The 20,150-nt window shown below is 42.0% G+C and overlaps 1 protein-coding gene across 3 annotated transcripts in view; it reads right to left on the bottom strand.

The window, feature by feature from the left end:
* dennd1a (DENN/MADD domain containing 1A) overlaps nucleotides 1-20,150 on the bottom strand; it is a 514,736-nt gene that overhangs the window by 186,341 nt on the left and 308,245 nt on the right. The gene's annotated exons all lie outside the window — the stretch shown is intronic.

The following is a 20,150-nucleotide window of genomic DNA, read 5'->3' as shown; positions in this document are numbered from 1 at the left end:
GCTTTCTTGCAATGTAGGCCATTGTAGCAATTGCCTTCCCAATTATTTTCTGTACTTGGATGTTTGTTTTCTCTACCTCCTAAGCCAGCTCACCCAGATCCCTCTGAATATAGGGTGACGCAGCGGTGGAGTTGCTGCCTTACAGCTCCAGACACCCGGGTTTGATCCTGACTATGGGTGCTGTCTGTACGGAGTTTGTACGTTCTCCCCGTGATCTGCGTGGAGTTTTCTCTGGGTGCTCGATTTCCTCCAAACTCGTGCAGAGGGTTTGTAGGTTAATTGGCTCGATATAATTGTAAATTGCCCCTAATGTGTGTAGGATAGTATTAATGTGTGGGGATCGCTGGTCGGTGCGGACTCGGTGGGCCGAAGGGCCTGCTTCTGCGCTCTATCTCCAAACTAAACTAAACAACATGAAGAATAAACACATATGAGCTGATTATTCAGCCTCCCAATCCTGCTTTGACATTCAATGGCAGACTGTTTACCTCGGTGGGCCGAAGGGCATGTTTCCATCCTGCTTTTCTGAATCAATCATTTCAATCAAAGGGACCTGACCCTAATTGCCTCCTGCCCATTTCCCTCCACAGATGCTGCCTGGCCTGCTGAGTTCTTCCAACCATTTGATTTTTTACTCAAGATTCCAACATCTGCAGTCTCTTGTGCCTCCTGATTCCTCCCTGGCTCCAAAGATTCACCACCCTCAGAATCAAGAGATTGCTTCCTGTTTCATTCCAGACCTCTTACTGGGGAAACATCCCTCCATCTTGTGAGGCCCCATTAGAATTGTGTCAAATATGATTTCCCTTTCACAACGATAGGCTGACATCAACCATCCTATTTTTAATTTCTAAGTGCAAAAAACAAAGTGCTAGGACTCAATGGATCAGGCAGCATTCGTGGAGGGAAATGAACAGACAACATTTTGGGTCACAACCCTTCTTCAGACTGATTTCTCGGTTTGATTTTGAGGTGCCCTCTTACCATTCCCTTCATAAAGATTCTAGCATATTTGCTCTGCCTCATTTGTCTAATTGGTCCATTGTTCCCCATTTTCTCTCTCCTTCCTTTACTAAAGTGTGGGGTTACATTTGCTGCTTTCAAATCCATGGGGACCATTCTGGAACCTGTGGAATTTGGGAACTGGACAACCAGTGAATCCTACATGTCCAGAGCTACGAGCCTCAAATTCTGCCGATCACATGATGAAATCTCACAAAAAATGTTTAAATTGATGTTAGTTTCATTCTTAAGGTCAATAGTGATAGGAGTAGAATTAGGCCATTTGGCCCATCATGTCTACTCCAGCATTCCTCCTCTCCTTCCGCTAGTGGTAGTCTAGGATTAGAGGCCATAGCCTCAGAATTAAAGGACGTTCTTTTAGGAAGGAGATGAGGAGAAATTTATTTAGTCAGAGGGTGGTGAATCTGTGGAATTCATTGCCACAGAAGGCTGTGGAGGCCAAGTCAGTGGATATTTTTAAGGCAGAGATAGATTCTTCATTAGTACAGGTGTCGGAGGTTATGGGGAGAAGGCAGGAGAATGGGGTTAGGCGGGAGAGATAGATCAGCCATGACTGAATGGCGGAGTCGAATGGATGGGCCGAATGGCCTAATTCTACTCCTATCACTTATGACCTTATGATTCAAGCACGGCTGATCTATCTCTTCCTTCTAACTCAATTCTCCTGCCTTCTCCTCATAACCCCTGACACCTGCCTTTGATCAAATCCTGAATAACAAATGATACGAGGGCAAATATTATTTTATCTATCAGAGTTGCTGTGATCCAGTGTTAGGTACATCTTGGCACCATTGCTCACAGCAAACTCTTCAGTCTTTCTCCCAGGGTAGAGGATTCTACACCCAGAGGGGATAGGATTATGGTAGGCGGGGAAGGTTCAAATGGGACTTCAGGGGCAATTTATTCACTCAGAATGTTGTTCATATCTGGAATGAGCTGCCAAAAGGAATCTATAGAAGTGGAGACAACGACGACTTTTAAAAGGCATTCGGACAAATATATGGATGGGAAAGATGTATGGACAGAGGTGTTTGGGCCAAATGGGACTAGCCCAATATGCCAACCTTCTTGGCAAGAAGTAGGTGGGCTCCAGGTCCTGTTGCTATGCTGTAAAACTCTTTGCAACTGGTTCAAATGTGACGATTCATCAGAGTTTCTGTACATCTTCAGAACCAAAAACAAAAGGTACATATATACAAAGTCCCCTATCAATAGAATTCTTTTGTGCAGTGAAAGGTTCATTTTGTCCCAGTTTATCCTTTAAAGCATTCCACAGATGGGTTTACACAATAATAATCAGCTCCTCTAAACTGAATGGAAAGAGCTGGATAAAGGAAATAAATGCACCTTGTGTGAGTGACACAAGTATTCACAATGGGAACATCCTACATAAGTCAACAAGTTGACTGTGTGAATCCATCACAAGAAAGTGTACAATTATTCCAATATCACAAAGAATATACTTATCAAAACCATACTTCTATACATATTGTACATGAAAGCGCATGCTGGGCCTCAATGGAAGATTTATTAAACTGAACACCTTCCTCTCAAATCCCTACATAAGATCTGTCAAAGATGAAAATACTCTGAAGTATCGGCTATAAACTATTCATGAAACTAGTCTTTCAAAGTGAAAACAGGACCCGGGGTTTTTACTTGAAGAAACTGAAATCCCAGTTCAACGTGCGAGGCAGTGCTTTATCCAAAATCCCAATGGCAAATCGGTGAATGTCCTATCTTTTTACTGGCCTACAATAGTCCTCCCTGCCCTCGTAGCATCATGGATTGTGGGCTCGATCCTGAGGTGCTGTGTCGGGTGGACCAGTTGCTGGGGAAACTGCTTCATGTGTTTACACTGAGTGCTGCCTTGTTTCACAATTTAATATGGCATGTAGCTTGCAATCAGTTTTCACAAGTGCACATAAAGATTTTTTTTGCAAACCTAAGTCTGCCCGAGCTCACGGGGGAAAGGTTATAATGCGTCAATGCTGCTAAATAAATCCAGGCATCATGAGCACACTAACTGAAATCGAAGACCTCCGCTGGTCACCATTGACAGTGAGTGTGCAAAAGTGTGCATGAGGGACAGCTTTATAACATAAATACCAAACAGCCGAGCTATTCCCTTGTTGCTAGTTCGTGCAGATATCAAAGTATTGCATGACAAAATATTTCATGTAATATTCTGATTCTAAACACTGATATTTTCTGTCTAGTCTGCCAGTGCTATTGTTTTGGACCTTCAGATATGAAACAGCGGTGGCTACTACACTGGACTAGTGTGCCAGAGGCAAGATCAAGAGACTTGCATTTGAATCCCAGTTGGTGCAGCTTAAATTTGGGGAATTAATTCAATAATCTGAAATCAACTGACCCGAAGCGTCACCCATTCCTTCTCTCCAGAGATGCTGCCTGTCTCGCTGAGTTACTCCAGCTTTTTGTGTCTATCCGAGGGAAATAGACAGACAGTGTTTCGGGTCGGGACCTTTCAGCTGGCAGAAAGAGAGGGGAGACAGCCAGTACAAAGAGGTGAGTGGGAGGGGTGGAGAAAGAACTGGCAAGCAATAGATAGGGTGGCACAGTGGCACAGAGGTAGAGTTGCTGCTTTACAGCGTCAGAGACCCGAGTTCGATTCCTGACTACTGGTGCTATCTGGACCGAGTTTCTACGTTCTCCCCGTAACCTGCGTGGGTTTTCTCCGAGATCTCCGGTTTCCTCCCACACTCCAAAGGCGTACAGGTTTGTAAGTTAATTGGCTTGGTATAAATGTAAATTGTCCCTAGTGTGTGTAGGATAGTGTTAATGTGCGGGGATCATTGGTCGGCGGGAACTTGGTGGGCCGAAGGGCCTGTTTCCATGCTGTATGTCCAAACTAAACCAAACCTAGACCTGTGCAGGTAAAAACTGTGGCTGGCAGATGGAGTCATGGGAGGGGGTAGTTGGTAATAGCAACAAGAGGCTGGGAGGAGATAGGTGGAGGCAATAAAGGGCTACAGGTGATGGAACCTGACAGGGAAGGAAGGAGAAGCATGGGACCAAATAAGGGTGGGAGGGTGTACAGATGGGAACATTGGAGGGAGCGCACTCAGTGGGAGGAGTGTGTGTGGCTGGTAGTTTGTGGGGGAAGGGGAAGGAAACTGGGTGATAGGGGGCTGCGGGGGGTTGGGAGGAAAAAGAAGGGCCTAAGAGAGTAGACGTGGATGGATCAGGAGGGATAGAGGGGAGCAGATACCTGAAACTGGAGATTTCAATGTCATGCCGTTGGCTTGTAGTCCAGCCTGGCAGAATACAAGGTGCTGGTCCTCCAGTTTATATATACGTATATAACTGTCTTAGGGAAGATTACATTGCAGTTAAATGTCCTGAGGAATAGGTTTAAACTCTGAAACCTCTCCTTTGTCTTTACTGTAACCAAGCAAAACTGCAGGAAATGTCACAATCTTCATTCATATCTGACCTTGACTGCGAGGTTCAGGTTGAATCTTCTTTTAAACCTGCTGGCAATTCCATTCCATTCAAAATTCATTCTCATGGTTTGATATGATTGCAATTGTTCAAGTGAATTACAGCTATGTCACTCAATATCACTTTACTGGAACTCTTGTTTTTACTGGTCAGTGCAGTTTTGGGTTCACAAATGGTAAAGCGTGAGGCAGGATGTGATTCACAACACAAAGTTAGTTGGTAGCAACTTGTACCTCACCCTGGACAATTAGCAGCAGGATAAACACTTCTCAAAGAACAAAGTGCTGAGAAGTCTGGTCAGATTGTTGTATACACGACATATGGCTTTTGACAACGTTCCCAAGCAATATCCTTTATATTTAGTTGAGAGATTTTAGTTTAGATACGGCGTGGAAACAGGCCCTTTGGCCCACTGAGTCCGCGCCGACCAGCGATCCCTGCACACTAACACTAGCCTATACACACACACACAAACACACACAAGGGACAATTTACAAATTTACAATTTTACCGAAGCCAATTAACCTAGAAACCTGTACAAGTTTGGAGTGTGGGAGGAAACCGGAGCACCCAGAGAAAACCCACACAGGTCACGGGGAGAACATAATAACGGGTACAGACAGCACCTGTAGTCAGGATCGAACCCGGGTCTCTGGTGCTGTCCGGTTGCAACTCTACCACTGCGCTCCAGTTCCTCCAGCACTTTGACTTTTTTCCCACTGTTGGCTATCACGCCTTTGAGATTGCCAGGGGTCATTTAAGCTTTAACATGGAATATGTAATATTAGGAGCACAAAACATTAATATTCTACCACAGGTCTCCACCGATTTTCTGGACCTTTCCAGGGCCTTTCCCGGATTATCCGTTTTGCCGGACCAACACAGAGAGGAGTCACATGGATTTGGAACACTCCGCCTAGGCTGCCAACTGGCCGAGATACTTGACCCACAGAGCCGGCCTTGGAAGGCGACTGTGGGAATGGATCTGCCAGCTCCAGCCTGGCTGGAGAGCAAATGCGACCCGCCGATCAGCCGCAAAACTCGACAATGGCAACGGATTTGCAGGCTCCGGCTGGACCAGAGTTCCAGAGCTCTGGCCACAGAGGGCAAATTCGACCTGCCGATTGGCGCGGAAGTCCCAGTGAGGTCGAGATCAGCTGCCTCACTCGGCCTGAGTGTCCCGGGGGGGGGGGGGGGGGAGGTATTTCAAGTGCCCTCTCATAATTATATCTGGATTAAAGAAGGTGCCAGACCACCAGTTGCCGGAAAATCGGTGGTGGACCAGTCATACAACAAGGATTTACACATTTTACATATCAATTTACTAGGATAGATTGTTTCTCACTAAAGTAGTTGGCTTGCCTAAAAACATCATGAACTGGCTTTGGATTTTCTTCTTCTGTTGTATCAATAACAGGACAGTTTAGAGTCGTTCTATGCCTAAGCAATTGACGCAGAACAAAATGCTAAATTTTGTTTTTCTAAACAAATAATAGATTAATGCAGTGTCTTCAAGGATAGATTAAAGAGCACGTGACATCAACAACAGCTGGCCACAGTTCTCTGGGTTGTACACGACTCATCTGGGTGTGCTGGTGTAATTAGCCCACTGTTTAAGAAAATACTTTACATATGGACTAAATAAAATAATGAAAGTTACCATTCTTACGGTGCACTTCCGAGAATGCACAGAAACGAATCAATAAAGGTTTTGCTTTAAAAGTCAATGCCGCCTCTCGTTTCAATCAGTCAGGCGACTGACTGACTCATAAACGAGAAGTTATGAGCTGAAGTCTCGGGGCTACTGGTTACCTGAGCTCTGCTGTCGCAACTGAACGGGATTTGTTAGTTCTCAGTTGGAATACTATATGGGGCAATGAACCAAAGCAAGGCACTTAGAGATAAAATCTGGTATCTAATTTCCTCCACTTGAACCCTGCTCTTTAAAGCCAGGCATTTTGGCGGCCATTTTGTCAGCTGGACGCTCACAGACCCTGAATTTAGGGAAGCTCTGGGACAAAATTCAGCATCCAGAATAATCGGTTCATGCTGAGGCCCAGGAAGTTCACAAAGCAATTCTTCACCCAACAAAGGTAGATTTATTCAAAGACTTCATTATTTTGTACTTAGTGATAGAATTGCGCTTCCGAATGAAAAATATCCCAGGAGTGTCCTGGTTTATCATGTGTATGTAACAAAAAAACTTTGGAGAAAAAGGCACAAACTGCTGGAGTAGCTCTGTGGGTCACGCCTCATCTCTGGAGAACATGGAGAGGAGACGTTTTGGATCGGGACTGTTCTTCAGACTGATTGTATTTGGAGGCGGGGGGGGGGGGGGGGAGAATACAGCTGGAAAAAAGAGATGGGGTAAGACAAAGTCTGGCAAGTGATAGGTGGATGCAGGTAAGATTGATTGGCGGATGGACAAAGGCTTGGGATGAAAAGGCAAAAGGCAGTGAGATAAGGAGATAAGAAGGGAAGAGGTGTGAAACATGAAGTCAGAGGAAGGGATATACGCAGAAGGGGCCGGGGGGAGGGAAAGAGGAAAGGGGTTGAGATTGTAGGAGAAATGGGTGCTCATCCATGTGGGGCACAAGCAAGAGATGGGGGGAAAAAGGGAGGGTGAGGTTCAATTATTTTGCAGAGTTCAGTAATAAAATCAGAGTTTGCCCTCGTGTAAAACAAAACGGACTGCCCACAATTTAAATCTGTTTATGTGCTAGTATTAATAAAAACGGGATTACCTTCCTTGGGACAAGACCCTGCCCAACCACAGAACGCTCACTAGAAGATGAGGTATCTAGAAAATATATTATAGAAACATAGAAAATAGATGCAGGTGGAGGCCATTTGGCCCTTCGAGCCAGCACCGCCATTCATTGTGATCATGGCTGATCACCTACAATCAGTAACCTGTGCCTGCCTTCTCCCCATATCCCTTGATTCCACTAGCCCCTAGAGCTCTATCTAACTCTCTTTTAAATTCATCCAGTGAATTGGCCTCCTGTGGCAGAGAATTTCACAAATTCACAACTCTCTGGGTGAAAATGTTTCTTCTCACCTCAGTTTTAAATGGCCTCCCCTTTACTCTTAGACTGTGTCCCCTGGTTCTGGACTCCCCCAACATTGGGAATATTTTTCCAGCATCTAGCTTGTCTAGTCCTTTTATAATTTTATGTCTCTATAAGATCCCCTCTCATCCTTCTAAACTCCAGTGAATACAAGCCTAGTCTTTCCAATCTTTCCTCATATGACAGTCCCTCCATCCCAGGGATTAACCTCGTGAACCTACGCTGCACTGCCTCAATAGCAAGGACGTCTTTCCTCAAATTAGACCAAAACTGCACATAATACTCCAGATGTGGTCTCACCAGGGCCCTATACAACTGCAGAAGGACCTCTTTGCTCCTGCACTCAAATCCTCTCGTTATGAAGGCCAACATGCCATTAGCTTTCTTCACTGCCTGCTGTACCTGCACGCTTACTTTCAGTAATTTGTAATCAGTAATGTCCATCAGTAATTTGTTTGACAATTTAGAGAATGACAAACAAGTTGATGAATGGGTTTTTTTTGGATAATGGAAAGTGTACAGGTGATTACTGCTTTAAAGGATGAAGCTCCATAGAGTGCTATCTGGGCTGTCTGATACCTGACATCATTATGCACAAAATGCACAAAAACCACTGTGCTTCTATTGTCATTCCCCATGAAGAGGAAAGTAGCTTGTAAGTTTTTCTGCTGTGTCTGAGGATAGTAATCTGCAGGTAGCTTCGGATAAAAAAATAATTACTGCACACAGCACACCTGTGATTTCTTTCATTTCCAAATGACACTCCATGTTCCTCAGCTGGAAGCAAAAACAGAGTTTCCAATGCAAGCACTTAAAGCAATGGGGGAATTCATTTTCTCTTGGTTGTTATTCCCGTGAAAGTGTGCACCATCAGGGAAAAATAATTAAAAACCTGAGAAAAATTAATTAAATAAAAGCCGCACTTTCTTCACAATTCTTCAAAAATCATTTTACATTTAGATGTTGCATTAAAAATGCACACAGAATGATTTTCACAGTAGCTAACTTCATGCAATGTACTTTTTCCCAATTCAAATTGGATTTTCTCTTAGAATATTAAATTATCTTTAAATTCGGTTGTTACGAGGGGCACTGTGTTACAATTGTTGCCTCACAGCGCTAGAGACCAGGGTTCAATCTTCACCTCTATTGCCGCCTATGAGTTTACACGTTCTCCCTGTGACCGCTTGGGTTTCCTCCAGGTGCTCTGGTTTCCTCCCACATCCCAAACACATGCAGGTTTGTTATTTAATTGGCCTCTGCAAATTGTCCCTCGTGTGTAGGGAGTGGAGGCAAAAGTGGGATAACATAGAATTAGAGCGAATGGGTGATCGACAGTCAATGTGGACTCGGTGGGCCGAAGGGCCTGTTTTCATGCTGTATCTTTAAACTAAACTAAGTCAAATTACATTAAGTAGCAAGTAGAATTTAGTTTTGAAAAAATATAAATGATTACCATTGAATTAAAGGCATTAAAAACAAGCTATATAAACAACTTCATGTCCAACACACTGATTTAGTTAATGTCTTTAGGAGATAATGCCAAAGATACAACTCTAAAGGGGTTTTATTTTGCACTCCAGTTATAGTAGCACATAATTTCACATCTGTCGAGCAAAATACTAAGTGCACAACAGCCAGCAAGTACTTAAAGTACTTAGACGTGTCACATTATGGTTTCTCGACATGAAGCAGTTTACTCTGGTGCATAAATAAGATTTCATGTATGTGCTTTAGCTGCTATCCACAGGAATGTTCACACATCACTGAGAGAAAGGTCTCATAGTCTAAACCCTTTCCAGATGACATCAAGCGAACATGTTTTTAATTAAGCAGATTCAAGAAAATGACAGCTCGGTGTCAGAAGACCAAAGCCTTGAACACGGCAGGAAGTCTTGAGATTGCAAACGGCGTGTCTGCTGGAACCATGGTCATTGAACTGTACAGAAACAGGAAGGCCACTCCATCCAGAGAAACCTGGTAATTTTTAATATGCTCAGAAGCCAGATAGGAACAAAAACTGTCACACAGATTATATTGAAAATCCGTGACTGCAAAGCTTAATTAACAGAATCGCATCTTTGCTTTCAATCTTCAAAATTACTCTGGAAACTCAGGCATAAAAATGAAACTTCCAGCCAAGATGTCAGATAAACTCACTTTAGAGATGATGAATAAACTAGCAGGCATCAGAGACAATTAAATGAATATTTCATATGCACAGGGGAACCAGAAAGAGTAGCCAAATGTGAGGATGAGTAGAAAATGAATTGATTATGATGGGCGATACTCTCTGATAGTGTAATGTACAGTCATTCATATGAATCGCGGCACAACATGCACTAAGTAACAAAATACGTCTGGACAGCTACAATTAAAAATATTTAAAGAAACAGGAGGTTAAAGAAGAGCAGGATATTTTGGATTTATTAACAGCAACTCCTCTATCCCCCACCCCCCAGAAAGTTTTTAAAACTGCCCCATCATTACAGATAAATACTTCCCCCAAAAGAATATCTCTCTACTATTTGCTATTCTGTAAAAAAAATTACAGACTTAATTTAAGGCTTATTTTACAAGACTTATTAAAAGTGCACATTGCATTTTTTTTTAATCGTGAATTATGTTGATTTTAAGAAATAAGAATTTATTTTTCTTTAGGGAGATATTTCAAAAATGTGTGGTGTGGAAACATAGAAAAATAGGTGCAGGAGCAGGCCATTTGGCCCTTCGAGCCAGCACTGCCATTCAATGGCTGATCATCTAAAATCAGTACCCCATTCCTGCTTTTTCCCCATATCCCTTGATTCCTTTTTAGCCCTAAGAGCTAAATCTAACTCTCCCTTAAAAATGAATGCATTGTAGAGCTTAGATTTACATGCAGATAACACAAAGTAAAAATTAAAAATGTAATTTGTGACATTTTGAAAACAGTGGTGAGCAAGTTTCTGAAAAATCTGCAGAAAAATAAATCATAAATCATTGTTTAGGAAAGCAGAGTTTAATCAAGGATAGTCAGCAAAGACTTGTTAGGAGAAGGTCATGTCTGACTAACGATTGAATTTTTGGAAGAGGCAAAAAGGTGGACTGATTCGAGCAGCACATTTTGGAAGTTTACATGGATTTTAGCATTTGAAGTCCAAAAAAGTAAAAGCTCAAGGGAAAGCAATAAAGTTGACTCAAGAGGCAGAAAATAAAGGGTAATGGTTGACAAGGGGTTTAGTGACCCAAAGGCTATCTGCAGTGGCTCAATGGAATGTTTTTATTTTCGTCTTACGCAGAAAGAATTATTGTCAAGTCTAATACCAAGAGTAGTGTATAAAAAAGAGAAAGGTTTTTTGACGATAACATGGATATGCTCAAGTGGGTATAAAAGAGGCAAATGGAATTCAATCCAAGGTAACGTCAGTAATGTATCTGGAGAGAGAACACTAAATGGTATAATAGAGAAATGTAGTGGAATTCTTGAAGGCAGCAACAGAGATACACAAGGTTGATACGAAAGGATCAAAGATAAGTGTATTGATTGGTCAAGACATGGTCACAAGGCAGACACAAAATGCTGGAGTAATTCAGTAAGACAGGCAGCATCTCTGGAGAGAAAGAATGGGTGACGTTTCAGGTCGAGACCCTTCTTCAGACCTTTCAGTCCCGAAACATCACCCATTCCTTCTCTCCAGGGATGCTGCCTGTCCTGCTGAATTACATCAGCATTTTGCGTCTGTCTTTGGTTTAAACCAGCATCCTCAGTTCCTTCCTCCACATCGTCACAAGGCATGGAAATCGTGATAGAAGGCCGTTAATGTTTTACTTTATAGGCCTGGTCTTCAAAGCTGGAGATTAAAATTCAAAAGCAGTCGCCATCAATTTCAGAAAGCAGCACACTCTGAGTCAAAGCAAGTGCCGGGTTTCCTGTCACCATGTATACGGCCTCCACACAACCGGAATGGCATTTTGGCAAAGAGGGATTTCTGAGTCTTTCCCGGGTGTTTGAAAAGCAGCTGTGATTTAGATTTTGGGAAGACATTTACAATGCGTACGATAGGATGAGAAAAGTTGCAGAAAATGTTTACAACGATGGTGCCAGGGTTGATCATTATTGGGGGAAATTAACAAAACTAGCATTGTTTCCTTTGGAACAATGGAAGTTGAGGGAAGATTTAATCGGTATAAAATCTTGAGAGACCTAGAAACAATTAATAGAGAATGCCTGTCTCTCTCAACTGTCAAGTTGTGTAGAGTTGAGTTGACTGTCACTTGCACAAGTACTGTGACGTACCTACACAATGAAAATATTGCTTGCAAGAGTATCACAGGCACATAGACACAGGCATCCCACACAAAAACATAATTTATACATAAACTACGTGTATATTTTACGACAGTGAATAGAAAGAAACTGTGGAAGAAAAGTACACAAGTGCACACTTAGAAAACAGGTCCTTAATAGTGCAAGAGGTCCTCAAAAAGGTCATGAAACTCAACAAAAGCTTTTCATTGTACCTCTGTACACGCGACAATAAACTAAACTTAACTTAACTGAGGAACAGTGGTGAAATGATTTGAGGTGAACTGATAGTGCCACCCAAATAATGGGCTCAATCAGAAGTTTGCTTCCTTAGACAGTAATGGAGCAGATTTATTTGCCACATGCGTATGCACAGGAACATGAAAAATGGGATTAACCTAAAAAAATGTTCCATGTCTTGCATGGACATGATGGGCTGAATGGTCTCCTTGTGTGTCATAATTTTTTTATGATTCTACGTAGTATCCATTCCCACAAAAAGCCATTTCCTCTTGATGAGTGTAAAAATGACCAGTCCAGTAATGTGGTGTGCGCATTATTGAATTGACATTCAGTAAGTATTCTGATCCCAGAGACACAAGATTGATTCCCAACATGGCATTTGAGAAATTTACAGTAATTAAATCTTTTTTTTTTAAATCTGCCAGTCTCTATCATATTAGTCATGAAACTGAACTGGTTCACTAATGTATGGTCCTTGGAAAGCTCACAAAAGTTCTCTGATCGGCATGGGAAGTGGGACCTCAAGTCCTTGGCGGACGGAAGCAGAGTGGCGGTGCTGGAGGGCACCGATGGCATGGCTGCGGTGGTTGTGGGTCGTAGTGTTGGCGGAGGCCCGACAGCAGCCGGGTGAGTGAGTGGACCGAGTGCGGAACGGCGGTGGAAGGCGTGACAGCATCGCACTGGGCCAGACTTGCCCCGACTTCATTAATCCAGTGCTGCCCGGATACTGGGTCTTAGAGTGAGAATCTATCTCTTGGGGCAAAAAGCGGACGTTTCAGAAACTTGCAAGTTATAAGATGGCGCCAGAACGTGGTGGCATTCTGCTTACTGTTCCACAAGAGGACCTCTTGTACTCATGTGTGGTATGATTTGACTGGATAGCATGCACAACAAGGGAGTCGCTGTATCTCTGCATATGTGACAATTATAAACTAATTTCCTTGAGGGAAGGAAATCAGCCATCCTTACCTGATTGGGACTGTATGTTACTGCAGACCCCATCAATATGGCTGATTCTTGCACCAGGGCAGTTGTGGATGGATAATAAATAGCAGCAGTGCAAGAGATATCCACCTTCTTTCAATGCATACTTTTTAAAAAAACTTTTGATTTTAGAGATATAGCGTGGTAACAGGCCCTTCAGCCCACTGAGTCCGCGCCAACCAGGGATCACCCCATACACTAGCATTATCCTACACGCCAGCGACAATTTACAGGGGCTGCATGGTGCCTTACACGCTCACAGCGTCAGAGATGCAACTTTATTTTTTTTAATTAATTTTTAAAGATACAGCGCAGAAACAGGGACTTTGGCCCACCGGGTCCGCGCCGCCCAGCAATCCCCGCACATTAACACTATCCTACACCCACTAGGGACAATTTTTACATTTGCCCAGCCAATTAACCTACAAACTTTGGTCTTTGGAGTGTGAGAGAAAACTGAAGATCTCGGAGAAAACCCACGCAGGTCACGGGGAGAACGTACAAACTCCGTACAGTAGTCAGGATCGAACCTGAGTCTCCGGCGCTGCATTCGCTATAAGGCAGCAATTCTACCGCTGCGCCACCGTGCCGCCCTCAATCCTGGCTACGACTGCTTGTCTGTACGGAGTTTGTACGTCCTTCTCGTGACCTGCGTGGGTTTTGTTTCCGAGAATGTAAAAATTGTAGTGTAGGATAATATGCAGGGATCTCTGGTCAGTGCGGACTCGGTGGGCCAAGCAGCCTGTTTCCATGCTGTATCTCAAAATTAAACTAAACAAAACTAAAATGAAGAAGTCAATTAACCTACAAACCTGTACATCTTTGGAGTACCCGTCTCTTGCGCTGTAAGGCAGAATCTCTACCCAGGGCCACCCTTTTGCCACTGTGCTGCCCACTCTGGTTGCAATGAATCTTGTTTGCAATGAAATGTTTTTGCATTCTGAAATCACTCACTAAGTCTTACACAACTCCTGATTCTCACATAAAGTAAATTACTAGAGTAAATAATCAGCACTCTTTTTGGCACGAGTTGAATGTCAACACAGACCCCAAGAAAACCGCTTGCACCTCTTCAAATAGGTTTAATACAACATTCAAAAGATGGCGCCTCTTGATAATTTAGTATTGCACTAAACTGTCAACCTACATTATGTGCTCCAGTCAAGACAAATGCCACACGAGCCCAGTTGAAATGGTTTATAATAAAATACAATTCTTGACTTTTGATGCACTGTAAATTGTTGGAGCGTGTATTCCTTTTGTTTTATAGTCCAACCGCATTCATATTATGGCCAAGACAGCACACAAGCACATCTTTTTTCCTCATAAGGCTAAGGAAATTCTGCAGGCTTCCAAAGACACTTACCAATCTCTACAGATGCACAATGGAAAGAATCCTATCTGGATACACCACTGCTTGGTTTGCAACTGCCCTGCCCAACTCCACAGGAAATTGCAGAGAGATGTGAATGTAGCCCAGACCATCTCACAGACCAGCCACCGCCACCACTGACTCCACCTTTGCTTCATACTGTCTTGGGAAAGCAGCCAATGTAATCAAGTGTAAGAAAATAACTGCAGATGCTGGTACAAATCGAAGGTATTTATTCACAAAATGCTGGAGTAACTCAGCAGGTCAGGCAGCATCTCAGGAGAGAAGGAATGGGTGACGTTTCGGGTCGAGACCCTTCTTCAGACAGAAGAAAGGTCTCGACCCAAAACATCACCCATTCATTCTCTCCTGAGATGATGCCTGACCTGCTGAGTTACTGCTGGTCAGCAGAAGGTACAAAAGCTTGAAAAACGTACCCTCAAATCCAAGAACAACTTCTTCCCCGCAGTCACCAGACTCTTGAACTGACCTTTAATATGATCCGGATAAATTCCCAATATTCTATCTTGGCCCTTGCACCTTTTTTTAAATTTTTTTTTATTTTTTTAATTTTTTATTTATAGTATTTTCAATAGGCATACAAAAATACATAAGTGAATAAATATAAGGGAATACATAAGCATAAGCAATGGCAATGTATAACATAAATATCCCCAGGTTGTGTAAAACAAATTGTTATCTATACCTAGAAGATATGTCGGTATATATATGAAAAAGATAAGGATAAAAGAAAAACGAAAAGAGAGAGAAAAAGAAGAAGAAAAAAAGAGAGGAAAAAAAAAAGAGAGGAAAAAAACCCAAAAAAAACAGACTGTACCAGGTGGTTAACGAAAACATAGTAGTGTCGCCCGCTCCAATCCCCTCTACCTGCATAAAGCAATATCAAGAAGAACGAAAAAGGTTGGAATAAGGTCACACTACATGATATGAAAATATTGAATAAATGGCCTCCAAGTCTGCTCAAATTTGATCGAAGGTTCGTAAACAGTACTTCTAATCTTTTCCAAATTTAAACATGAAATAGTTTGAGAAAAACAATGAAATAAAGTAGGAGGATTGATTTCTTTCCAATTCAACAAAATAGATCTTCTGGCCATTAATGTAAGAAAAGCAATCATCCGACAGATGGGGGGAGATAAACAAGTAGAGTCTATCATTGGTAAACCAAAAATTGCAGTAATGGGATGGGGCTGTAGATCAGTATTCAAAACCGTAGACAAAGTACTGAAAATGTCTTTCCAGTACCTTTCCAAGGAAGAGCATGACCAAAACATATGGGTAAGAGAAGCTATCTCAGAGTGACATCTATCACATATAGGATTTATATGGGAATAAAAACGAGCCAGTTTATCTTTGGACATATGAGCCCTATGAACGACTTTAAACTGTATCAAAGAGTGTTTAGCGCATATAGAAGAAAAGTTAACAAGTCGAAGAATTTTATTCCAATTGTCAATAGGGATAGTAAGATTAAGTTCTCTTTCCCAATCATTCTTAATTTTATAAAAGGGATCAGAGTGTATTTTCATAATTATATTATAAAGATTTGATATTACACCCTTTTGAAGGGGGTTTAATTGTAACATATTCTCCAAAATACCCTTAGAGTCTCGGTTAGGGAAAGAAGGAAGAACCGTGTTTAAAAAATTCCTAATCTGTAAATATCTAAAAAAGTGAGGACTGGACAAATTATATTTGTTAGATAGTTGTTCATAAGACATGAAACAATTATCCTTGCACCTTTTATAACTCCACATTCTCAGGGCTGTAACACTATATTCTGCATTGTGTTAGTTCTCTTTTTCACTGCCTGATGTACTCATGTAAAGCATGATTTCCCTGGATAGCACGCCTAATACATTTTTTCCACGCTATCTTGGTCGACCGTGATAATAATAAACCAATTTATAAAGGCCACCAAGTTTCCTGGGCAGGGCAAGATAGAATGGTTGATGTAAAAGGGTATCTATATTGAGACAAAAATTATAAATTTGAACAGGTGTACAGTTCGGTGAGTAGTGAAAAGAGGCATACCTGCATTTATCTGTTGTTTTAACAATGAAGCAATGTGAAAATTTTGTAATTAGGTCAATAACTGGCATTTTTATTTCTCATTATAATTTAAATGCTTGATTTGAAATGAGTAATAAGTCTATTCAATGGTTTCAACGGGGTCCCGATAGTTCCAAACTTTCCAGTGGTTTTTAGATTTAGATTTTTAGATTTTAGATAATTGAAGATTATTTAAATAAGCATTTTAGAATGGAACCAACTATCCCTTGCACATCTTGGGCGCGCTGGATCTACTCAACTACGTTCTGAACATTCGATTGTGAGAACATCCTAAACGTGCTTTACTCAGCAGCCAACACTGCTCTTTCAACATAAGAGTCGATGAAACTCCAAGACTGGCGTTGAAATTGTTAAGTACAATGCTGGAAGAGGTTTCGAATTTATAGTCCCCTTGACATTATTTACGGCCAACCAAAACAGAGACCAGTCAACAAACTCAGCAGTGGAGCCAAGTCAGTAAATCTAGTAATCGGACTGCATATTGCTCAATTAAACTGCATTTTCAGTACCACCGCTATTTCTGGTCATAAAGAGACATTCACAAGCTGCTAAAACCCACAAAGGTCTGAGTTAAAAAGAAATAATAAGTGACCTTTAATATTTTCCAGTGTAAGAAGCTGGTATGATTCAGTAATGTCATATAGACAAAGGTCATCATCCATATCAGAAAAGTTAACCTAACATAATACTTTGTTAGTGAGCATAGAATACAACTTCAAACAAGTAATAGTCAATTATAACATTAAGATCGAGAATATAATTCTTTGTACAGAAAGCAATGTTCGCTGGAATTATATGATAACGATATATTGGTTTGGCAACTCAAATGCCTAGGAATGAAGATTACATAGAGTGGAAGACACTACCCGGTCCATCACAGGCACTGACTCCCCCACCATCAAAGAGATCTACAAGAGATGCTGCCTCAATAAGGCAGTCAATATCATCTAGACCCACACCACCCTGCCCACTCTCATATTTTGTTGCTACCATCGGGAAACATAGAAACATTGAAAATAGGTGCAGGAGTAGGCCATTCGGCCCTTCAAGCCAGCACTGCCATTCAATATGATCATGGCTGATCATCCAAAATCAGTTCCTGCTTTCTCCCCATATCCCTTGATTCCGATAGCCCTAAGAGCGAAATCTAACGGTCTCTTGAAAACATCCAGTGAATTGGCCTCCACTGCCTTCTGTGGCAGAGAATTCCACAGATTCACAACTCTCTGGGTGAAAAAGTATTCCCTCATCACAGTCCTAAATGGCCTACCCCTTATTCGTAAACTGTGTCCCCTGGTTCTGGACTCCCCCAACATTGGGAACATTTTTCCTGCATCTTGCCTGTCCAATCCCTTAATAATTTTATATATTTCTATAAGGTCCCCTCCCATCCTTCTAAATTCCAGTTAATATAAGCCCAGTCGACCCATTCTTTCATCATATGTTAGTCCTGCAATCCCGGGAATTAACCTGATGAACCTGCGCTGCACTCCCTCAATAGCAAGAATTGTGGGAAGAAGGTGCAGAGGCTTAAAAACTGTGACCAACACGTTCAAAAATAGCTCCTTCCTGGCAACCATCAGGCTCTCGAACACTACACAACACCAACTTCAGCAACTATGAACTTCCATGGACCATTGGTCTTTGATTGACTACGAATTTCGTTCAGTATTGTGGTTATTCATTTATTGATTTTTTCCCCCATTATTTTATTTACTTAGTGCATTGCGTTCACGGGCCAGTTCTGCTGCTGTAAGAATTTCACTGTTCCATTGTCCGTACATATGACAACCAAACACTCTTTCCTCTTGACTTATTGCAAATAGCCTTGATCACCTTAATCACCTGCAATTCGTTTGAGACTGCAAACTATGATCAGCATTAAAAATACAACCAATGATGGCTGGTCCATTCTATGAATGAAAAAACACTTGCATTTATATGGCACCTGGGACTGAGGAAACAGGAATGTTCACTTAATAAATTATAAAGCAAAGAGCAGAAATTCAACCCATTTTGTTAGCATTCCTGTCTGCCTTTGCTAAATATGTGCAATTCAATAAACACCAGTTCTAATTCCCTACTTACTGCACGGCACCCGGAATTGCTGCATGTAATTACACTTAATTACAACATAAATATTTAGCACAGTGCATTTCCACCTCATTATCTAATTAATTCACAACTTTTATTTGGAATTTACCCCACACAACACAAACTAAGAGTGGTGAAATCTGCTTGTGAACACTATCGATAAAACAAGTAAGGGTGACTTACTAACTTCCATCCGCATATAATTTGCCCAGAGGGAAGGAGGATCATGAACGGGCGAGTAGGCACATAAAGCCTAAAGTCAGAGCCACTCCATAATGGGCTCAGAATCATTTCCAACGATGTACAAAGATCTAAAAAGCCATGAAAATGATTGAGAAAGATAGCGACACGTTCATCAACCTAGTTAGAGTTTGGAGATATTCAATGAACAGTGATCGTGAATGGCAATCCAAGGAATTGCTGCGTGTCACAACAACAGAACTGCATCATGACGCTTCAGTGAGAGGTCGCAACCTTGTTGTGTTGGAATAGCCTGCGAGATCCTGAGAGCCAAGCCGTCTGGAGCTATGCCCCTGGCAAGGTCACCCACAGCGGGCAGGTCGAGGGACAGGTCCCCATCAATAACAGCCCAAGAAGAAGTCCTCAACAGTGGAACAGGAGGAGGATGGGGCTGGCCTGTGAATGGAGCACCCCAGTGGCTGAGATGGGGGAAGACGGTTGCAGCAGGGAAAGACTTCCAACTGTGGTGGTCATTGCCGTTGGACCCAGGGCTATATCTGTTAAGGACCTTGTGGGGGCTTTTTGTGTAGCAGTCTCACCACGTTGAAAGATGTCCTGTGAAGACGTCCATCTGGAGGTACACACCAAGTCTGCTGCTCCAGGATCGGCCTACTCAGCCATCTCGTGACCCACAGAAAGGACCCACCAGGAGGACAATCGTACTAAACTTCGAGTGATGGACAATTATGACAAATGGAAGTCTGAAAACGTAAAACGTAGCTCCAAGGCAAATTGGAGATATGCTGTTTGCCACATCTACCCTTTAAGTGAAATCTGGAAGTTTTCCAGCATTACCAAATTTGTACCTCGATTGCACTTGAACTTTGGAAAATTGAATAGACATGACACGATCAAAACAATTTTTTAATACCTTTCTCGCACATTAAATATTCATGCAGGTCAAAGCTTTGTTGTTAGTTGGGATCAAAGATATTAGAGGAACAAGATGGATCACTCTGTTGAAATCGCCTATACTGAAGTGTAGTAGGCACTATATAACGTCCGCCATTTTAGTAGGCAAAACCTGCCGTTCGTTATGCCTCTCGCAGTGTAATCAGTGTTTTGAGGGAACAGTATGTGTGATGATACCATCAAAATGCAGAATATACCTCATCTATCAATTCACAGATTTTTGTTATTTTTCTTTTTAAATGTTTCTGCAAGTTTCTGCCTACTAAAATGGCGCCGTGACATACTACGGTTTTTAGGGTCGAGTGGTCTATCTTCTTCCCCTAGTATCTTTGGTTGGGATCTACCCAAATTCTACACTTAT

This window comes from Rhinoraja longicauda, chromosome 31 (assembly GCF_053455715.1).
Source record: "Rhinoraja longicauda isolate Sanriku21f chromosome 31, sRhiLon1.1, whole genome shotgun sequence".
Lineage (NCBI taxonomy): Eukaryota > Metazoa > Chordata > Chondrichthyes > Rajiformes > Arhynchobatidae > Rhinoraja > Rhinoraja longicauda.
This window is presented reverse-complemented; position numbering and strand designations above follow the sequence as displayed.